The 6,710-nt window shown below is 43.6% G+C and overlaps 1 long non-coding RNA gene across 1 annotated transcript; it reads left to right on the top strand.

Moving 5' to 3' along the window:
- Nucleotides 1-299: 299 nt before the first annotated feature.
- Nucleotides 300-1,088, top strand: LOC111960410 (uncharacterized). The gene is made up of 3 exons (XR_002876835.2): nucleotides 300-492; nucleotides 654-724; nucleotides 959-1,088. It is a non-coding gene; the product is annotated as an uncharacterized lncRNA (long non-coding RNA).
- The last annotated feature ends 5,622 nt before the right edge of the window (nucleotides 1,089-6,710 follow it).

The following is a 6,710-nucleotide window of genomic DNA, read 5'->3' as shown; positions in this document are numbered from 1 at the left end:
CAGCTTCTACTACGACCAACCAACAGCTTCTAATGCGACAACACAACTACAGCTTCTACTACGACAACCACAAGCCTTCTAATACGACAACCACAACTACAGCTTCTACTACGACAACCACAACTACAGCTTGTACTACGACAACACAGCTTCTAATACGACAACCACAACTACAGCTTCTACTACGACACCCACGGCTTTCTAATACAACAACCACAACTACAGCTTCTAATACGACCAACCCCAGCTTCTAATAAACAACAACCACAAACCACAGCTTCTAATACAACAACCACATCTACAGCTCCTAATACGACAACACAGCTCCTACTACGACAACCACAACTACAGCTTCTAATACGACAACCACAACTACAGCTTCTACTACGACAACCAAAGCCTCTAATCTGACATCAACTACACAACTAATAACTCAACAGATGAGCACTACACCTCAAACCGCTGTACAGTCAACAACTAATAGTGGACCTGGTAAGTGTGATTTACTGTGCTTAATATCTAATCAAACTGGTAATAGAGGTAAACCCAGTCACGTCCCTTCCTTGTTACATACAGTACAATATGTGTCTGTCTGTCTGTCTGTCTGTCAGTTTCATGTTTGTTCATATTATTGACTCATTGGGTCTCTACAGGATATAAGTTTGTACTCAGGATGAAATTCACCTCGACGACAAAGCTAACCGAATCGGAGATCTTCAAGCAGGTGAGAGTCACTGTCAAACATATAATTTTATAATAAATTATGAATAGTGAATCTCCCAAAATGATTACAGGATGAGTAAAAACCTCAACGGGATTTAAGTGTAAGATTGTTAAACAAATAAGGATATTGAATAAAGATGGAAAGTAAAGGGAATGAGGGGGAAGGAGCGTGAAGAGAATAGGAAAGTAGCAATAACAAATGTACTAAATGATGTAACCCCTGTGTTTATTCCAGCTTCGTGAGGAACTGATCAGACAAGGGCTGCCAGGGGACTTTACAGTGCGTTTGAAAATCTTTCATAGCTAGGTGTCAGGGGGAAGAGAAGGAGGACACCTGAGAGAAAATACAGACAGAGCAGGATGCAAACCTGATCACAAAAATTGCTACACACACACATCTTACCCTATGACCTACTGTAACTATAAGGAATTGAATATCTACTTTTAGTTGTTTGAATTTGCATTAACCATAATAAATGTTCTGTAATACTCTGCCACCTGAGAGGTCATCATCCTGTCAGCCAAGGTAAGTGACATCACATAGGGATGTAGGAGAATTTCTGCTATTCAGTTAATTTCTATCAGCTTTAATCTAAAACATTGGGTTGTCTGTCACTGGACGCTGGTTTCCCATAGTTCAGAGTGTGATTCAAGATGATTCTCTGGACCGCTGGGTGATTAATTCATCTGTGATTCATTCGCAGGCAGCTGATAAGGCACTAGGGCTGTATTCACAAGGAAGCAAATGGGAAGGGACTAGCGTGAACTTGACCAATAAGAAATGTTAGTTTTCTTGCAAAACGTCTTCCGTGTGCACTAATGAATAGTGTTTTAAGGTCATGGTTTGTCATAAAACTAGCCGCATGCATGTGAGCTATGATTGAGTTTGAGTTAATTATTTTATATACTTTTTTTTATTTAGCATTAGAACACATTTTAGATATTTATCCATAGTGTTTTATATAGGATTAGAATACATTTTATTTATTTATTCATAGTGTTTTATATAGAATTAGAAAACGTTTCAGATATTTGTCGTGTTAAAATTACGGAGTTTTTGGAAATGCATGTCAGACTCTGCTTTGTTTTAGGCTGTCACTCTGAAACTGTGTTCCATTCTTTACATTTTTCTACCTGAAGACATGACTTCTCCCAGTGGTCTATTATCTGAAGAGCAGTTCCAGTGCTCTCTGTCTGGATGTCTTCACTGAGCCAGTTTCCATCCCATCTGGACACAGTTTTTGCCTGGCCTGTATTAAGAGACACTAGGGAAAGCAGTGACGTTGTCCCAAATGTAAGAGGGTGTGTAAAGATGCCCTGATATCCTAGAGAAATAATTCGCTAAAGAAATGAAAAGACTGAACATATTTAATCTAGTGTCAAATCTAGAAGTGTTCCCTACGACGTCTGCATGAAGAAGACGCTCAAGGCCCTGAAGTCCTGCCTGGTGTGTCTGACCTCTTCCTGTGAGACTCTCTTGGAGCCACATCAGAGAATGGTGAATCTGTAGAGACACACTTCCTGTCCTCCACAGGATCAATCAGCTTGTAAGAAGCACAAGAGACTCCTGGAGCTGTTCTGTTGGAGCGACCAGACGTGTGTGGGTGCAGTGGACGGACGGACCACAGAACTCATGACATTGAGAGAGAGTAAAGCCATGTCAGTAATGTTCTCATTCTTCTTTCTTTTTGACTAAATCTTTTCTTACTTTCTTTTCTTTCTGCTTCATGATTTCACTGTGGTTTGTCGTCTTTTTAGCCAATACAAATTCATATCCACATGGTAGAATGGCTTTACTAATTTTCCGATTCCAATTATTTTCTGTTTCTGATTGTTACTCTGATTCCAATTATTGTTCCAATTCTGATTCCTAGGCTCTGTTGACAGACTGAGGCAGAGGTGCATCGGATGATTCAGGTCAGACTGAAGAAGGTGCAGGAAATCAAACAAACCATCAAACTTAACAGAGTGAGTTCTTATAAGCATCCTGTTTATCTAACAGAATGTGACTGTTTTTCTACAGTCTTCAATGTGATTTTCTACGTGGGGTAAACACAAGGGTCAATTCTCAGGCCAACTGTTTTTCATGTCATCAGATCGAGAGGATGCGTGGAGGTCATCACTGCTCTGGTGTGCTCCGTCGAGAGAAGCCAGGCTGAGCTCATCAAGGTGATTGATGAGAAGCAGAAAGCAGCCTGAAGAGTTAATCAAGGAACTGGAGCAGGAAATCACTGAGCTACAGAGGAGAAGCACTGAGCTGGAGCGGTTGCCACACACAGAGGAACACCTCCACCCCCTACAGGTCAGTGTCTCTTTCTCCATGTTGGATACAGTGTGTATTACAGGATGTTATGTTTCATGTCTAAAGTGTTTGTACTGTTTCCTGTGGTAGAGTTTTCCATCCCTGTGCACCCCTCCACCATCCAAGGACTGGTCTGAGATCAGTGTTCACTCTGACCTGAGTTTGGGGAATGTGAGGAGTGCTGTATTTTATCTGGAGGAGATAGTGGAGACAGCAATAAACAAACTGTCAATTAAAGGCCAATGTCATCTGTTGTCCTCACATGACAGTTCTAAAATCCATTGTAAGACATCAATGAATTAACCTTTTACTGCAGTGGTCTAAATCAGGGTGACACAGAATGTTTCTTAGTAGTGTTAAACAAATCTACTTTGAAACAAAAGTCTACACCTCACACATATGGTTATGGGCTTAAATAAAGACACCTGTACCATGTCAGATAGAGTTGAAATGTATTACATTTTGAGTTTGTCCCAATATTAACACACACATCTGAAATAACAAAACTGTTTGCCATAGAAACACTATGTTAGCCTTTTATTTTCTAAGTAATCTTTATTAATGATGAAAAATATTAATAACATTCTACCCATGAGGACAAAAAGGGCGCTTTTGGTCATTGACTGCAGGAAAGGTCTACAACCCATTTCAATGTGGTGTTTTCTGAAAAGACAAAGTTTTATTTGACCTTGATTCAAATCCTTTCAATGAATCCTTTTTATCTTCCTTCATTGTTCAGCTATTGCTTCTATGATGGTGACTACCTAGAAAAACGGCCATACAGAACAAATATAACAGAATAATTTGAACATTGACATATGTTGAACTTGTAAATGTTTAATGTGTTTGTTATATGCCTGTTGTTACCTTGTGACCGTGTAAGCCAGAGCTTATCTATCTTCTGTCTCCGCAGAGTTGAGCACTGCCAACACCTGGCTGGTCCTGTCTGAAGATGGTAAGCTGGTCTGGGACGGGGACATGGAGCAGAGCCTTCCGGACGGTCCCCAGTGCTTCGGTGCCCTGCGTCCTTGCCAATGACTGATCACCAAAGTGCTAGAGTTTGTTTTCTTTTTCAGTATGCAGTTTCTCCATGCACCTGGTGATACTGTTGGTATAGGTAAGCCTATAGGCACCTTATCTATAGGTATTGGAAATGCAACTACTAGACTATAGGTGTGTGAGTTATACTTTTCAATTGGTCCAGGTCGGAGATGAGACGGCTTGGGAGCTGGGCGTGGCCAGGGAGTTCATCAACAGGAAGAGCGTTGTCATGCCGAGACCCCAGGAGAGCTATTGGACAATATGTTTGAGGAGAGGAAGTGAGTGTGAGGGGTGTTTGTGGATTACGATGAGGAGATGTTTTATTTCACGGGCAGGTCACCTATTTATTTGTTCACGTGAAACCAGTTCACTGAGAAAGTGTTACCTTGTTCAACAACGATTTGATTGACAGTGGAAACAACAAATCGCCGCTCATTATATGTCCTGTTGGTGTTGTCAGTGGAGGCAGGACTTTGGATGATGAAATCACAATATGAAACGTACTTTGCCATGGACAATCCATTTCCTTTTGAATGTCCCCTAAAGAGGACAATGGGAAACAATAGGTTTTACTTAAATGTAGAAAAGCAGAGCCTCTTTATTGGTATACAGTTGATCATAGTTACCTGATCTGGGTTATAGACATTTCTCTGTAAGAATCACGTTCCTTTGTTGAATTAAATGAAGCTAGGCTTTGTTTTATTTGCCTAAAAAAACTGAGACAAGCTGGAGGCTGTACAGCAAGCGAGCAAAACAGCAGGTGATTACATACCAGTCAGCACAAACCCAGACAACAGTCCAGCACAACACCACCTTAACTAGACCTGGAGAGACATATCTGCGGTCTGGACTGTAGTGAAACAGAAGAAAGAGCAAGAGAAGAACAGAGCACTAGAGGAGAGGATCAGACTGCTTGAGGGAAGGGTGAGGGCGTGTGACAGAACCTACTAGAGCGGTGGCCGCCCCCACAGAAGCCAGCAGAACAGTCCACCTCAGACCATGGTGTCGAAATCGCAGCAGGACAGACAAAATGAAGAACCACAAGCCCAGGGGATCTCACCCCCCTACTTCTGCTTCAAAACCTTTGCTCGCTTTGAAGACAATACAATGCCACGGCCCGCTACCAAAACCTGTGGGCTCTCCTTCACCACGGCCAACGTGACTAAAACATTTAAAACGTGTTAACCCTCGCAAGGCTGCCGGCCCAGACCGCATCCCTAGCCGCGTCCTCAGGGCATGCGCAGACCAGATGGCTGCTGTGTTTACGGACATATTCAATCGCTCCCTATCCCACATGCTTCAAGAGGGCCACCATTGTTCCTGCCACCATGGGTCTCAACCCCTCCCTGTGCAACTGGGTCCTGGACTTTCTGACGGGCCGCCCCCAGGTGGTGAGGGTAGGAAACAACATCTCTACCCCATTGATCCTCAACACTGGGGCCCCACAAGGGTGCGTTCTCAGTCCTCTCCTGTACTCCCTGTTCACCCATGACTGCGTGGCCATGCACGCTTCCAACTCAATCATCAAGTTTGCAGACGACACTACAGTGGTAGGCTTCATTACCAACAAGGATGAGACGGCCTACAGGGAGGACATGAGGGCCCTTGGAGTGTGGTGTCAGGAAAATAACCTCACACTCAACGTCAACAAAACAGATGATCATGGACTTCAGGAAACAGCAGAGGGAGCATCCCCCTATCCACATCGACGGGACAGTAGTGAAGAAAGTGGAAAGTTCCTCGGCGTACACATCACGGACAAACTTAATTGGTCCACCGACACAGACAGCGTGATGAAGGCGCAACAGCGCCTCTTCAACCTCAGGAGGCTGAAGAAATTTGGCTTGTCACCGAAAACAAACAAACTTTTACACATGCACCATCGAGACCATCCTGTCGGGCTGTATCACCACCTGGTACGGCAGCTGCTCCGCCCACAACCGTAAGGCTCTCCAGAGGGTAGTGAGGTCTGCACAACGCATCACCGGGGGCAAACTGCCTGCCCTCCAGGACACCTACATCACCCGATGTCACAGGAAGGCCATAAAGATCATCAAGGACAACAACCACCCGAGCCACTGCCTGTTCACCCCGCTATCATCCAGAAGGCGAGGTCAGTACAGGTGCATCAAAGCAGGGTCCAAGAGACTGAAAAACAGCTTCTATCTCAAGGCCATCAGACTGTTAAACAGCCATCCCTAACATTGAGTGGCTGCTGCCAACATACTGACTCAAATATCTAGCCACTTTAAAAAAAAAAATGGATGTAATAAATGTATCACTAGTCACTTTAAACAATGCCACTTTATATAATGTTTATATACCCTACATTACTCATCTCATATGTATATACTGTATTCTATACCATCTACTGCATGGGTGTCAAACTCTGGCCCGCGGGCCAAATTTGGCCCGTGGGGTAATTATATTTGGCCCGCGAGACAATACCAAATTACTACTAGAGCTGGCCCGCCGGTATTATACAGCGCATTCACCGCTAATACTACGAATCCCATAATGCTCTGCTGTTGTTTTCGCGTGCCAATCAGGACAGGACCCAGAAACGCCCTCTCCTCTGTGACAGTAGTCATAGCAACATAGACGCTACAACTGTCAGCGCGCTATCCCTTCCCAAAAATGGCGA

The sequence above is a fragment of the Salvelinus sp. IW2-2015 genome, linkage group LG37, assembly GCF_002910315.2.
Source record: "Salvelinus sp. IW2-2015 linkage group LG37, ASM291031v2, whole genome shotgun sequence".
NCBI lineage: Eukaryota > Metazoa > Chordata > Actinopteri > Salmoniformes > Salmonidae > Salvelinus > Salvelinus sp. IW2-2015.
The sequence above is the reverse complement of the archived record's forward strand: the minus strand, read 5'-3'. Positions and strand labels throughout refer to the sequence as shown.